This window comes from Dendrobium catenatum, unplaced genomic scaffold (assembly GCF_001605985.2).
Source record: "Dendrobium catenatum unplaced genomic scaffold, ASM160598v2 original_scaffold_194949, whole genome shotgun sequence".
NCBI classification, from domain to species: domain Eukaryota; kingdom Viridiplantae; phylum Streptophyta; class Magnoliopsida; order Asparagales; family Orchidaceae; genus Dendrobium; species Dendrobium catenatum.
In genome coordinates this window covers 163,447-179,489 of record NW_021513367.1, presented here as the reverse complement: position 1 = coordinate 179,489, position 16,043 = coordinate 163,447, and the positions used below count along the sequence as shown (strand labels likewise).

General features: G+C 34.6%; 1 long non-coding RNA gene across 4 annotated transcripts; it reads left to right on the top strand.

The window, feature by feature from the left end:
- Window positions 1-5,844: 5,844 nt before the first annotated feature.
- Window positions 5,845-15,819, top strand: LOC110114018. 4 transcript variants are annotated; one of them, XR_003699793.1, is made up of 4 exons: window positions 5,845-6,077; window positions 12,773-13,072; window positions 13,463-13,603; window positions 15,676-15,819. It is a non-coding gene; the product is annotated as an uncharacterized LOC110114018 (long non-coding RNA). The 4 variants fall into 4 exon arrangements; XR_002305212.2 differs by lacking the exon at window positions 13,463-13,603 and having other exon boundaries at window positions 15,676-15,694; XR_003699792.1 differs by lacking the exon at window positions 15,676-15,819 and having other exon boundaries at window positions 13,463-15,649.
- Window positions 15,820-16,043: the final 224 nt, after the last annotated feature.

The following is a 16,043-nucleotide window of genomic DNA, read 5'->3' as shown; positions in this document are numbered from 1 at the left end:
TTTTAATGATAGAATGTCTTTAGATGGTTTTATGATGATGGCAAAAGGATTGGGCCAATCCTGGAGCCTTAGCGAGGGAGGCCTCCCCACTGTATGGACCTCTATTATTTTTGCACTTATATGTATATAGAGAGCCACTACTCGCATCTTATAGACTTATACTAATTTTAAATTAGAGTGAAGTCCTCTCATATGCCCGTTATTTTTTACCCATCTATGATTTTCAATGTTGAGAGGGAGTTGAAGGTAAACTTGAATTATGGAGGTCAACCTTAGAGTTTAAAGCTGGTTTTCGCTTGAGTAGATCTAAAATTGAATATATGGAGTGTGATTTTAGTAGTAATAAACTTAGTTAGTGAATTGTGACTTTGGACGATCAAGTCATTAATAAGAGTAAACGTTTTAGGTATCTTGGACCTATTGAAAAGTCTCCCTTAAACTTAAGGAACAATTCTATAAGATGGTGGTGAGATCTGCAATGCTTTATGGTGCAGAATGTTGGGCATTAAAAGAGAAGCATAATACTAAGTTAAGTGCTACAGAGATGAGGATGCTCAGGTGGATGAGTGGCTTTACCCTTAGAGATATGATACAAAATGAGCATATACGTGAAAAAGTTGGAGTAGTTCAAGTGGAAGATAAGATTAGAGAGAGTCGCCTAAGATGGTTTGATCGCATAAAACGACGGCCTTCCGGACAGTAGAGGTATTAGATTTGACTTATGTTAAGAAAGGTAGAGGTAGACCTAAAAAGACTTGGTTAGAAAATATTAGAAATGATCTTTCTTTATTAGATTTAAACGAGAATTTAACTTTTAACATGGCACAACAGAGAACAGAATTCATGTAGCCGATCCCATATAGTGGAACAACATGCTGTTGTATGATTTTCAATGTAAATCTAAAAGTTTCTTGCTTTAAGTTTTATTGCTTATTTTCCAATAATATTATTACAAATTGGTGTTAGAGCCAAGTTGATATTTAATTATGTCAACCATGAAATACAATATTTTTGTTGTTAGATCGCAACACCAAATCTTCGCAATGGCAGGTCTAGTTGCGAGCTATGCTTGTGCAAATGGATTTAAGTTGGTTACAGAGGAAAAGCAATGTAAAGATCGAAAGGCCCTATCTCAGCTACCGAATTAGATATGGCAGGATATTCTGAAGGAGAAAATTGTTATTGCAATTTGATTGAAGCAATTGTGCATGACAAAGACTCAACAACTATCACTATCTATTTTAACCGACCTGTTTTGTAATAACTCAAAAAAGATCTTCATATTGAGCACAAAGTAAACATTTGATATAAATTGAGGCCTCAATTTTCAAGCATATGAGAATTCTACCTTTGCCTTTCCTAGTTATTTTGGATTCATCATCAAATGAGATGCTTTCTCTTTTTTGCTTCATTAAGCTTAACGAACATGTTTCTTTCTCTATAATTTTTACTTCACTAGCATCTTCATAATTGACGGGTAATACTCTTGAAGAGTAAGTTGAAATTGATTCATATTTCTCCATAAATTAAAGTTTTAGCTCAACTCAAAAAGTTTGAAGATAAAACTTTTTGAACTTGCAACAAAAAGTGTTCTTTCAACAAGTTTGAAGCTTCTCTCAGTTTTGGGGTTGAAAATAAACCACCACAATGAAACAAACAAGAAAAATTGAAATACAGTGAAAAGTAAAGGGCATTGGGATTTAATATGAAAAAATTCAAACTTGGGAAAAAAACACAGAGCCACACTATATTAAGAAATTCACTATGAAAATGGGGAGAAACAAGTGCAGACCTCTCTTCTCTCTCACTCTCGCCTTGTTTCTCCTATTTTACATCGGTCTCACACTCAAAACATAGAAGAAAGTCAAGTAGATAACATCAAGGGACGTCACCCTTCAAAAAAATGAGAAAGAAAACTCTTCAGTTCGCCTCGCAGCACTGTGGCGCTCAAACCTACAACACTGTGACATTACATAGCGCTGCGACTCTCTGTTTTCTGTTGTTTCTCCCGTTAAACTTTGCAGCACCGGGACGCTTAGGAATATAGTGTAAGTTGCTTGGATACACAGTGTTGGGGAGTTGTACAAAAAATTCGTGTGCAAAACACCCGAACCCAAGCAAGCACGAGAAATTGACTTGAGGTTCGAGATACTTACAGCCCAATTGATCAACACACCTATATATATACTCTCTTGGATACCTTAAATCATGCCAATTTGTAGAATGGACACACTCTTATATCTCTCTTGGATACCTTAAATCATGCCAATTTGTAGAATAGCCACACTCTTATATCTCTTTGCCAAAATTTCACCCAACTATTGAAACTACAATAAAATCTCAATTCATAGTTTTTTCTTTTGTCAAAATTTCAATGACTTAATTGTGACACATTCAAATCCACCTGTTGATAGTTCATTGTTCTAGCCTTCTAGGCATTTGTTAACTTTATAAATACTTGTGATTTAGGTAGCATGTGCGTAATTTTTCCAAGTAAATTATTATATATAATTATAATTAACAAGCTTTTATTGAGGCATCATTGATTTGTGTTATGCTATTTTAATAATTGAGTTGAACATTTTGTATTCAAATTTCACATGTTTATTTAATGAATGATCGAATACAAATAATTATCAAACGAAACACGAGTTATTTGTAAACATCAAACTATTTTGACACCATTCTATTTGCACTACAGGTGTTCCACTGGAATGCGGAACACAAAATTTGACTACACATTGCATATTTATACATATCTAATAAACAAGAGGAACGAAGTTCCACAATTTATATAACTACAAGAGGATTTATTATTGAAATTTCTATATTATAAATAACTAAAAAGATTTATCCTAAGCCTTTTTAGTTACAAAGAATCCTAAGCAACTCCTATTATTGTTGTTCTTTATGAATCTAAGAAACAAATACTACACAAATACTACCCCCAGTTTGAGAACAATTATTACGTCCTCTGACCGGACGTAAAATTATGTTCGACCGCCAATAACATGTCACCACGTGGTCTTACTCTTTACTCAAAACTCGGTATTGCTCGGTATTTGCTCGGTATTGATTATTGCCGAGCAAAATCGACCAATACCTAGCAATATCGAGCAATACCTAGCAAAATCGAGAAATACCGAGCCATCCTGGGTCCGTTTCGGGTCGGGTTGTCAGGGCGGGCGGTAAATAGTGAGAACGCATGGCGCGATTCTACTGGCGGCCGAACGTAGAGCTACGTCCTATGACCTGACCAAATAAAAATTCCCAGTTTGAAACTAAGATAATGTATTATTTTACTGAAGCAGAATTAATTTTTTCAACTGAGCTACCAACATATCATAACGTTATTTTTTACGTAAATAAGGCATATTACATGCAAAAATAGGCAAATGCTATGAATAAATTGGTTTTAGATGATAGCGAATGCTTAAATACTAAACATCATTAGAGATGACAATCCTAATTTGTGATTAACTTGAAACTAACAAATGATTAAGGTCTTATAATTATTTTTGTACCTTAGGACGACTACTAAACGCTATGATTCAAGTGTTATGGAGAACAAATGAATAACTCTTATTGTACAAGAGTTGGTTCTTGAAAGTATTTGATTCCTGAAAGTATCTCCAATTAACTGTTGCTAAAATAATGGCATAATATTTAAGTTTGTCCACCACTCAGTTGCAAGTTGGTTGATTTTTTGAGAGCTAAAACCAGTTGAGGTAATAAATATCATGCATATATAACTTTAAAACTAATACTTGTCATGAGGAATATTAGGGGTGTCAATTCGGGTCAACGGGTCAGGTTTGGGTCGAATCCGGAACTGCCCCGACACTATTCGGGTCAACTCGAACCCGACCCGTTTTTCAAAATGGGACAGGTTTCCGGACCTGAACCGACCAGATTCGGGTCCGGGTCAACCCGACCCGACACGAATGACCCGAAGTTGACCTAAAATTGCTAGTTTTCGGGTCAAAAATAGGGTCAATCTCCGATTTTCGGGTTAAAATCGGATCAAAAAAGGGTCAATCTCGGGTTCCCAGGTCAAATAGGAGTTTTCGTGTCAATTTCGGGTCATTTTCGGGTTGTTGGGTCAACCCGAATCCGACCCGATTTTTAAAATGAGTTGATTTGTTGAACCCGAACCAGACCTGTTTCGGGTCCGGGTTGACCATAACCTGAAATTTTTCGGGTCGTGTCAAAAATTGACACCCCTAAGGAATATTATTTTAATTTCAGGACTTTTCGATGAGTTGGGTTCTTTCGCCACTTTGATTAAAATGTGTTAAAATTCTGATCAAAGCATCTTCTTATCTTAGGAATGAAGTTGGCTTTGAGCAATGGGTTTGTGCTTTTCTTCCCTAGAAATCACTGTAATTTGATGAAAAGTAATATTTCATAAAGCTCAATAATGTTATGAAGAGTGCACGTTAATTTCTAGTGATTACATTATTATAGATTTTGAGGATGATATTAATTTGTGGGAAAGGACATGTATATTTAAAAAGTTTGATGTTATGGGTCCCTCATACAAACATGCATTGGTTGTGGCTCGGGATCATACTATTTATTATTATTCTGTATGTTCCAAATTCTATATACATGAAGCATAATTAGCCATTTATACTGTAAATACATATCAAGTTGGAAGATAAAACACTTGGGAGGTTTCACATGAAATAAAAGGAGTTGCATATTATCCTCGTTGAACAAGTCTAACAGTGGTCATTCAAAGAAAAAATAGAAAGTCTTTAAAAGAGCATAACACAATATAACAATTTTGCGATTGAATTTTGTTTGAGCTATATTATAGTATTATTCAAATTAATATTTCTTATAATGGACCAAATAATTACTTTATGTTTAAGGTAAAAAATATTTTATTTTGAAAGAAAATTTTAAATATATTGTACAAGAAAATAAACAAGTCTAATTTCCTAGCCTAGATCGAGAGAAATTATTCTGTGCGGAATCTGGCTATAGAGTTGTGTTCGGATGCTTACGTGGAAAGTTAAAAGTCCGCAATATTTATTTGACTTGCGTATTGATTGAGTATTTATTGTGTATTCGTTGCGTAAAATGTGCGTATTGATTGAATATTTTATTGTGTATTTGTTGCGTATTTATTGAGTATTTGTTGCGTATATGTTACGCATTTTCTGCTTAATTACTGTTTATTTGTTGCGGATTTCTATTCGTATGCAGTAAGTGCGAAAAGACAAACGGGTCGGGTAAGAAGTCAAATGAATATCCTAACTTTTCACGTAAGCAAGCCACGTGTAATGATTTTACTGGCATCCGAATATAGCTCTATAACCGGATTCCGCACAGAATAATTTCTCCTAGATCGAAACCCAAACTCATGTGGGTTTGCCAATCAACACCAATGAAAAGCCCGACATGGGAACTTTTATTTGGTCCGGTGACCAGACGTCTACGTTCGATCACCACTGATATAGCGCCACGTAGCAGGCATAATACCGTGGATCCGACTCGGCGAATAGTGGGTATGTCGCATGTGCATATTTTAAATCCATGACTCGGTATTGCTCAGTCTTGCTAGGTATTGGTCGATTTTGCTCGGCAATAACGAGAAATACCATTATGTGAAGAGCAATACCGAGTTTTACTAGGAAAGCTAAGTATTGCTCGCTATTGGTCTTCACATAGAGATATTTTTCGTCGTCAAGCAATACCGAGCAATGCCTAGCAATATCGAGCAATACCGAGTAATACGCGAACATAACAATCCTGGGTTTCGGTCCAGGGTCAAATCATCAGGCCTCACGATATAAAATAAGAGCACGTGACGATATGTTATTGGTGTACAAGGCCACGTCACCTGACCTAATAATTGTTCCCGACATGGCCACCGGCTCATCGATAATTGTATGCTATGCCTCCCTCTCCCCAAATCCGACGACGAGCACTTCGCGCAAAGTTTCTGTGCAGCTTCGGCGGCACCATTCTCCTCTGCTTACTTGGCAACTGCTCCGACGATCAATGGCGTGATTTGAATTCCTTCCGTCTCCCACAACGCTCGTACAGCACATCCTTTTCCCTTCCAGGTAAAATCTGGTTTTCTCGGAGGTTTTGATCAATCATGCCATAGTTTCTTTGAGTAAAACGTTATATGCGAGATAGCGAACTACCATTGAATGCTCGGTTTGCCAGATGTTGCCTTACTAAAATGGGTCTTACCAAAGCTTGTGCGGATTCTGACAGAGACCCTATGTTTTGGTTCAGGACATGAAATTTGACCATGGAGGAAGCTTAGGAGCATGAAATGAGTTGAATTATTTTGTCTCTTTTAACTTAACAGCAGGTAGATGATGCATGAGTTACTTTATCTGGATATGGAGGAGTGGGGGAAAAATATTTTGGCAACCTGAACGCTGCTGATTTTTCTTTTGGAGGGGATTAATGAGATACAAATGGAGCATTTTGTGGGCATGGGGGCTATTATGATGCTAATGAAGCATTTTATTTGGATGGAAACTACTAATTTAGAAATGAAGTACTTCATCATTTCAGTCTCAGAAGAAAATTGCTGCGGTTCATCCGCACCTTACTGGTTTTGAAGATGCTATAGTTCAGTATAGGCAATAACCCTTCAGTTTGTAACATATGTCCTACATCAAATTTAGTATAATTTGCCTCGTCTTCTTCTCTAGTTAAAAGTTTAATCATGTTAAATGTAATTCATGTTGTGCAATAAACACTTTGGAAACAATAAATCACACAACAAACAACGCAAAGACATGACGATTTATGTGATTCGGCGAAGATGCCTACGTCCATGGGGAGGGGATAATGATTTCACTATATTGGAGAACAATAGAGATTACAATAGCTCTCAAGCTCTCTCTTTCTTTCTCTTACATACAATACAATAGCCCTCAAGCTCTATTTAAAGATTTGAAACAAGATATAATAAAGAAAATATAATTAATGCAAAGATTTAATCATGCCAATTAGATATCCTAATTAGTGCACCAATTAAGGGGTGTCAATATTTGACACGAGCTGAAAACCCGACTCAAACCCAACTCAAAAAATTCGAGTTATGGTCAACCCGTTTGAGAAACGGGTCAGTTTCGCGTCAACGATCGAGTTGCTCAAACCAGTTTTTTGGGCCCCAAATATCTGTGTGAACATACTTCAAGATACCATTTGTTCTGTGAATGGTAGTACCAAAAAATACACGTGTCTTCGCAAAACACACAATATTCACAAAGATCGACCTTGCAGGTACTTGCTCCTTTAATCATTCCTTTTTTCAGCAAAGTCATAAGCGAAGCCTCTCCCGCATGAGCTAACTGCATATGCCACAATGCAGTTGCATCAGAAGAATCATCATCAATAGCAGTCGTTCCAATCACTGTTCTTTCCTAAAGATAGTAAAGGTTATGGTGGCAAACTCCCTTCATAAAAACCAATATTTCATAATATATCTTCAGAACTTCTGTCTTAATGACTATCTTATAGCACTTAGCATCTAAAGCCCATACAAACAACAAATTCTTCCTGATATTTGGAACATGTCTCACATTAGTCAGCTCTCTCACAGTACCGTCATGAATTCTGATGAAGATGCTCCTTACACCAACTATACGACAAACTTGATCATTTCTCATAGTCACAACATCAATATCAAACTCTTTGTAGGTACAAAACCACTATCTAGTGGGACAAATGTGATAGGTAGCACCAATATCCATAATCCAGCTTAAGAATTTAGCTCTTAATAAAACACAATGGAGAAAAAGGATTAATGTAGTGGACCCCACGAAGTGGGATAAAGGTTTGTTGTTGTTGTGACAAATCTAGTTGCATTATGATAGAATGTTGAAAAAAGAGGTGTAGATAAAACCAAAAGCTGAAAGAAGAGAATTTGACTGTTATTGTGGAAAATGCTTAGGATTCGCTAACAAGATTTAAGACACAATGGAGAAAAAGGAGAAAAAGGATTAATGTAGCCGACCCCACGTAGTGGGATAAAGGCTTGTTGTTGTTGTGAAAAATTTAGCCTCATTATGATAGAATGTGAAAAAAGTGGCGTAGATAAAACTAAAAGCTGAAAGAAGAGACAATGAATGTTATTGTGTAAGATGCTTAGGATGCACTAATACTTAGTGCAAACAGTTTGATGCAAACATAGATATTAGACTCAAGCATATCTTTCTATTCTTCTTTCAACAAAGATCTAATGACAAACTACTACACATGCAATTATAGCTAAGCATTCTTTTTTGATGAAAAGTTCCTAAATATTGTGGGCATTGGAGATGTAATGGTTAAAAAAGCAAGTAATAACACCTTAAAGCTAAACAAAGTCAAGCATATCCTTGGTTTAAGGGGAAACCTGATATTTATCATACAACTAGCTATAAAAGAAAGTCACTTTCAATGATGATGCTTAAAAAGTGATAAAAATTACTTTGGTGATTGCTCAAGTCACTATAATACTTTTTTTGCGTCATGACCAATATAGGAACAATAGGAGTTGCTACAAATGTAAAGGCATATTCAAATATATGACATTAAAGATTAGGCCATATGAGCAAGAAAGGTTTAAATATTTTTCACTCTCAATATAAAATATCAAATTTAAAATATATTTAATCAACCTTTTATGAAGCTTGTGTTATATAAAAATAAATGATGGTTAGTTTCTGAATGATCAAGACAAAACTCAGATCTATAAGCTTGAGCTGATACACGTAGCTCTATGAGAGCCATCCCATCTTGTACAAGAAAGGCATGCTATTTTATTAAAGAATAAATATGATGTATTTGGCACTATTTTGAAGTTGAAGAGCTCAATGGAAAACAAAATTAAAACAAAAATCTTATACCTCTCATTTGATAATGGTGGGGAGCGCCCTTCATAACATATAAAAACTACTACAATGCTCATAGGATTCATATGGAGAAAGCAATCTTGTGAACTTTGAAATAAAATAGATTAGTTGATCGAATGAATAGAGCTCTCAATGAATGTGCAAAAAGCATGAGAATGCATTAAGGTCTTTTGAAGGTCTTCTAAGCATATGCAATAAACATGACATAATAACTATTGATTGAGGACCTTCAGTTGCACTAGGGGTGTAAACCAGTCGAGTCGAGTAGTGGCCTTATTGAGCTTGGCTCGTTAGCCAGAAATTTGGCTCGAACTCGAGCTCGAGCTCAAAGCTCAAAAAGCGAGCTCGAGCTTGACTCGTCGCACTGCAGTTCACCTCGTCGAGCTGCTCAATTCGAAGTTCAAACTCCAATTTCCCATGTTATTGTTTTCCCGCGAAACATTCCCACCCGTGTTTCGAATTCTCGTGTCCGATTCGCCTTCCGCAGCCGTTCTGAGTCACCTTCCGCATCCGCAACTAGAGCCTTCCGTCGTTCTGAGTTCCGAGGTCTGGTCCGCGAATCACGAATTCAAATGGGTATTCCGCGGGATTTTTAAAAAGGCATGAATAAACTAAATTTATTTTAAAAAAATATTAATAGTAGTTCGAGCCGGCTCGTGAGCTCACGAGTCAAGCTTCATCAAGCTCGAACTCGAGCTTGTGGCTCGATAAGCTCGGCTCGCGAGCTTTTTAACTAGTCGAACTCGTGCCAGATTGGCTCATTTACACCCCTAAGTTGCACTCAACTTTGTGATTATTAAAGTAGCCTTGATGGAGACTGATGTATATTATTGATGGTTTTTGGATGCCTATCATATGTTTATATTGATTATTATTATTTTTTTTTTGAAATATTATGTTGATTAATTCACCACGATAAAACTTGATCCAAAATATAATAAGTTTTATTACATTAAACATGATCGAGATAAGTTTGGATATAGATTATGGGATAGTGAAGGTAATAAAATTATTATAAGTGGAAATATTCTGTTTAATGAATATGTATTTTGCAAAGACAAGTCAAGCATTTACTATAAAAGACATCTCTACTCCAGATGTTGAACTAGAAGAGGCACCTTAAGCTACTAAGGAGCAGCCTTAGTACAATACACTTGCAAGTTGCAACTCAAGTCAGATGGTCACATAGAACTTACTAGTCAATTAGTTGTTATCATACTTCACTTTATTACTTATTGCTTAAAGATATGAGAGCCTAAGTGCTACAACGAAGCTATACAGGTAAATGGTTTTATCAAGTTAGAGCTTGCCACTAAAGAATAGATGGAATCTCTTTATAAGAATAGCATTTGGATATTAATTAAGTTGCCCAAAGACATGAAGGTATTGTAAAACAAATTGATAAACAATTTGAAGGAAGAACATAAATGAATCAAAAGGTAGAAATAAGGCTTGTTGCTAAGGAGTTCAGACAAAGAGAATGTATAAGCTTTACAAAGATGTTCTCTGTAGTAGTTAATTAATGATTATTCATTTAATACTGAGCATTATTACAACATAAAATCTATAGCTTGATAAGTGGATGTTAAGATAATTTTCCTCCATGATGACTTGGGGTTTTCATCTATATGCTACAATAGTAGGTTTTATTGAACTTGAAAAATGAAGTTTTATATTTAATTTAAATTAAAGACTTTATACTTTAAAACAAGCACTTCATTAATGATACCAAAAATTCGATGGATTTATGCATAGTATTGAATTTCGTAGATGCAATGTTGGTCATTGTTGCTATGTTAAAGAGGAAAATGTTTTATTTTTTTTACTATTCTATGTCGATGAGAAGTTAATTGTAGGGGCTAATACTTCGATTTGAGAGATGAGTCAAAGTAATTTTGCATGAAGGTTCTGGGAGAAGTGAAAAAGATTTTTGGGATAAGAATAGATCGTAACAAGGCCATAAGTACACTGTGTCTTTCACAATCACAATATATTGAAAGGCGTTAGATATGATCAATATCATAAATATAATGATTATAGGTATGTCGCTCATCAGCCAATTCAAATCATCTAAGGAACATTTTATATAAACTAAAGAGAAAAGGAAGATATGGCCAAAATCTTCTATTTATTAGCGATTGAATCACTTATGTATGCAGTGCCCTACAAAGATTACATATTGCTCAAACAGTGGGAGTACTTAGTAGATACATGTCCAATTTTAGAAAAAAAATGCAGGATGTTGTGAAGTTGATATTATATTATTTAAAAGATACGATCAACTGTATATGACGTTTAAAAGAACTAATGTAAAATTGTAGGTCTACGTTGATTCAGATTTAAGGGGAGACTTAAATGCTAGAAGAAGTATCACCTTGGTGGTACTACTATTAGTTGGGCGTCACAACTTTTGAATATAGTCGTGCTATCAATTATAGATGTTTAATACATAGCAGTTAGTGAAGCCACTAAGGAGATGGTTTGATTGAAATGTTTTCTAGAATGATTAAATTGATCCAAAAAAGTTGTCGTTCTCTTTTGTAATAGTCAAAGTATTATTCACTTAGCAAAAAACATTGTTGTCTATCATAATAAAATACATACAACTCAGGCACAACCACATATGTTATTTCCTTGAAGACGATGCCTTATAACTTATCAAAATTAAAGGAGCAGAAAACCTTAGTGATATGTTAGAAAAAGTGGTACTATTGAAAAACTGAGGCTTTTCAAATCCTCATTAATCTCTATGAATAATGATACGGAGGTGCTGCACATAGAAGTATTCATACATGATCACTATGCCGGTATATTGAAAATTTAGACTCCAAATGAGAGATTATTAAGTGTGGAGTCTAATTTCATTAATTGTCTTAGATAAGATTTAATCTTGATTTTTTAATATTGGATGATACCAACTTAAGATTCATTAAACTTTATTTTCTAAGATAGTGACTACATAACTCTGTGATGAGGTCGTAATAAACTATGTAAACTTATGTGTTTTGCGTTTGAGATCTTTGGTGTTATTGTGCTCTCATCTTCATTTAGGTTTTTTTTGCTTAAAATGTAATCACTATCCTAACATCCTCAAACTCACCAATGCGCGCCTACTTCACTTGCACTCGCTCGTGCATCTGTCTCAACTAATCTTGTGCATAATCTACTTCTTTGATCCTTTATTTTTCATCCAACTACATTAGGTCAAGCCATCTCTTGTAATATTTACCGGCTTCAACTCCCACAATGAGCAATTCCTCATAGGGTTGATTCCACATCGAGTGGTTTACATCAAATATAGTGGACTACTATCATCAATCTCTTAAACCCAACTCCAATGCTTTATAAATTTCTATTTCTGTTATCATGACATCAACAAAACCCAGGAAATTGAGTTGTTCAAGAGGCATAGCTTATAGCCTTATATGTGCAAGATACATGGCACATAAAATTATGATAGGGACTTTCCAAATGTTTAAAGTTCATTGTGGTGTCAATTTTATTGATTTATTTATATAGCTCATCAAAGTCATAAGCGTTCCTGCAGAAAAAAATTACTTTGAATATGATTTAGATTTTGCTTCATCAATAAGTTTATCTAGAACACCTGGATCAACGAAATAATAGTTTTTATAAATTAACTCTGAACATCATCGTTCATGTTGCATCAATGATCTCATATTCATTTGGAATTGTGTCTATGATTCTTACATGATTATATTTCGTGTGCTGCACAAACGATCCTCTGTTTTCTACAAAATTGTACAACGATATACCATTCTCAGTTTACGGTACTGTAATCCTGGTAATTAAAGATGTAATTTATTTTTTCATCTTTCGAGTGTGCTTTCTATATGACAATACTTTTTTCTCATACCTGCTTTGTTCTTTTTCTCCAGATGTTGTGAAGTTTGAGGACCTTTGCAATAATTTCTAAGTATGATTTCATGATGAGTTGATGGAGAAAATATGGGGGATTTGTTCTTCCATTCGCTGATGTTGATATTCATTGCATGTTTGGAACTTTCTACCCATGGTGAGATGCTTCGCTAATTGCCTGTTATGCTTTTCACATTGCACATCATAGGGAAAATGGATTGTCGCATTGCCTAAGAAAGAGAGAGGGAGAAAGAGGAAGAAGAAGAGGTAAATTGCAAACAAAGCAGAGACAAATATGATTGGGGAAATTTCCGTTATAGGTAAATGCCTATTTTTCTCGTGTTGTAAATAAATTTCGTTGTAAGATATTGACTATAATCAAAGTGGTTCTAAGATAAAACTGTTTTGTTTGAGATATAGACATAATTAGCAACTCCTTAAATAATTATTCTGATTTTCCTACTGGAAAACGAGCACAAAAGTAATTGTATACTACAAAATAACATTGAAAAATACTAATTGAAAAAAAAAAGTCTGGTGAGTCTGAAAGGCATGTCGTAACAAAATCAAGCTGCAATATATTTTTTTTGTCCTTTAACCGTGTTGTGTAATAGTAAAAAATGAACAAACTTGTGTAGCTTCCCTCTCTATGATTATTGGTCCTTGCCAAGATGTTAACTGAGTTTATTTTCGCTTGGATTATTATTCAGGCTATTCGTACTTCATACGCACCCTCATATTAGTTGCCCAACTCGCATGCCAAAAGCTTTGCCAAACGAATAGAATCTTCTGCCCAGTTTCGTTTCTTATAAAGCTTGTGGTTTCAAAAGCACAAGGTCTACAAATTCATTGTAAGCCAACCCTAACTGCATCACTTCTTTTCTGTCCAATAAATCATCATCCGGAACAAATGATTTTATGTACAAATGGAGTTTAGGAAACCACTCTGTGATGCAAACCATTGTATAATTTGTTTCCTAAAAACAAAACCTATCTTAAAGAAGCCCAACAAAACCACTAGTACAACAATAGCTTTGTTTCTATCTCAATACACTGAACACAAGAAAACAAAGTCAATCCAACCTCTATTAAAGTAGTGGATACTTTAATATCTGACCTTCAAGGAATTCGTACTTTTAAGTTGTTTTAGGTTTTTTGTAACATTGAGTTAGTTAGAATTACAAAGGCAGGGTTTCATCCTTGCAACCATGTAACTATGGAAAATTTAGTGCTTTAATTTCATTGCTCTAGGTTAGCCTGATCTTATCTCTTACATATTTTACCAGTTTTTTATACAGTTTTTATTAGTTTCATCTATTGATGCTTGTGATATGACTTTGGTTTGTTGGTTGGGAGCTTGGGGTACTTATCAAGATGTTTTGGGCTCGAGTCTTACGTATGTGATGTGTGTGTGAGTTTGTCTTAATTGACCTAAATATCCCCCCAAATGCGATTTGAAGTTAGATCAGCACCATTTGCTTTCTTTAGACGACTCAAAAGAATTGACATGTAATTTGAATATATTTTAGTCAGAAATATTGAGAGTGGGCCTAGAGCATTGGTTAAGGTGCCTCCATCAATACTTTGAGTTTATGGTTCAAGTCATTCTCTGCAAAGCTGTGTGTATCAACCGTTTCCCATATTCTGGATTAGCGAGGGCCTCATGGATTAGGTTACACTTTTTTCTATTGTGCAGAAATATAAGATATTTGTTAGTTCCATATACACAAAAAGCTTCCTATATTGAAGATAATTATATCATAAAAGAAATAAGCTCTAATCAAAGAAAAGGCTATTTGATTTAAAACTCACTAGGTAATTGTTTGAATTTTAATCAGTGTGATATTGTATTTGATTCACTTTGGCTCTATAATAACTCACTCAAAATTAGTTCAATTCTATTTCAAATTGACTCAATTTATATGAAATATCCATTTATATGCATATTTTTTCTCTTTCTCACCAACATGAGCGTGCACACATATGTACATGCAAACATCAATGCATGTTCTATGTGCACATGCGCACATATACTCTCTTTCTTTGTGCGTGTATATATATATATATACATACATACATACATGGGCGGAGGGAGGGGGGCACGTGCCCCTTGCCCCTTGTATCCCTGGGTAAAAAATGAGATAAGATCCAAAAGACTCAAAGTATTTCAAGTTCCTTATAATTTGTATGTGCTATCTTTCGTGATATTCATTTAAAGAGATTTGACAAATATCTTTCCAATGATAAAGATGGTGCTTCTAGTTAGTAAAATGTGGTCTTAATTGGGCAAGACAACCCAAATGAGAATCACCAAAGACTCATGAAAAACTATTTTAATGTGTTTTAACATTTCAGATGACATGACAAACATAACTATTTTAATTTAGGCCCCTACTCCGAGAAAGGTAGAGCTAGAATTACTTTGAACTGAATACAAAGTTTTATCTGATTGATGCCAACTGATCAACTCAATACTGGCAAACCTTGTACACAGGAGATACAGACAATGTCATATCAATATTTTATTTCCACTTTGGACTTGTGAACCAAGTCCCTTTCATACACAAATACAAAACTATACTTGATATGTGAATGTGACAATATTTTAGATAACAGAAATCTTAGCTAACACTGAACTTGGCCATCTTTATCAAGTATCTTTCTGCATGGAAGAAGTCATGAAGAAAAACCTGCAGTTCAGCTACTTCATGATCAAGATTGACTTACCCTGATCTGTTGTTCTAGAACAGAAGCCTTGTCCTCAATAATTTTTTTTTTTTTTGGTATTTTTATTTATCATATTTTTATAGTACATATGATATCATATTTGGAATGCTGTTGATTTTTATGAAAAAGATGATGCAACTGATTACCAACTCACACATATAATTTGGTCATGAATGCTTCTCTTTTCTTAAGCTAGGGTTAGCAAGTCAAAGAAGAGGACTATTGAAAAGGTCAAGAGGTTTTATCTTCTATTGTGCAAGGGATTATTATATGAAATGAGTGTATCATTGAGAAGGTTAGGAAGCTTAGGTCAATCTTTAAAGTAATGTTGGGGTTGTTTTTTTTTTGTTGGGGAGATTATTTGTTGACTCCATCCCAATAGTTTTTTAATTCATTGTTCTATTTTTTATATTTATTTGCATTAATATTATAATGCTAATAATTAATTTTTATTTAGAAAGGATAGACTAAAAAATAGTGGTATTAGATGTACATTTAAAGCAGCTTATATTTAAGATAGATGAAGAAAAATAGTCTTGGATGATTTAAACTTTGTTTGAGATA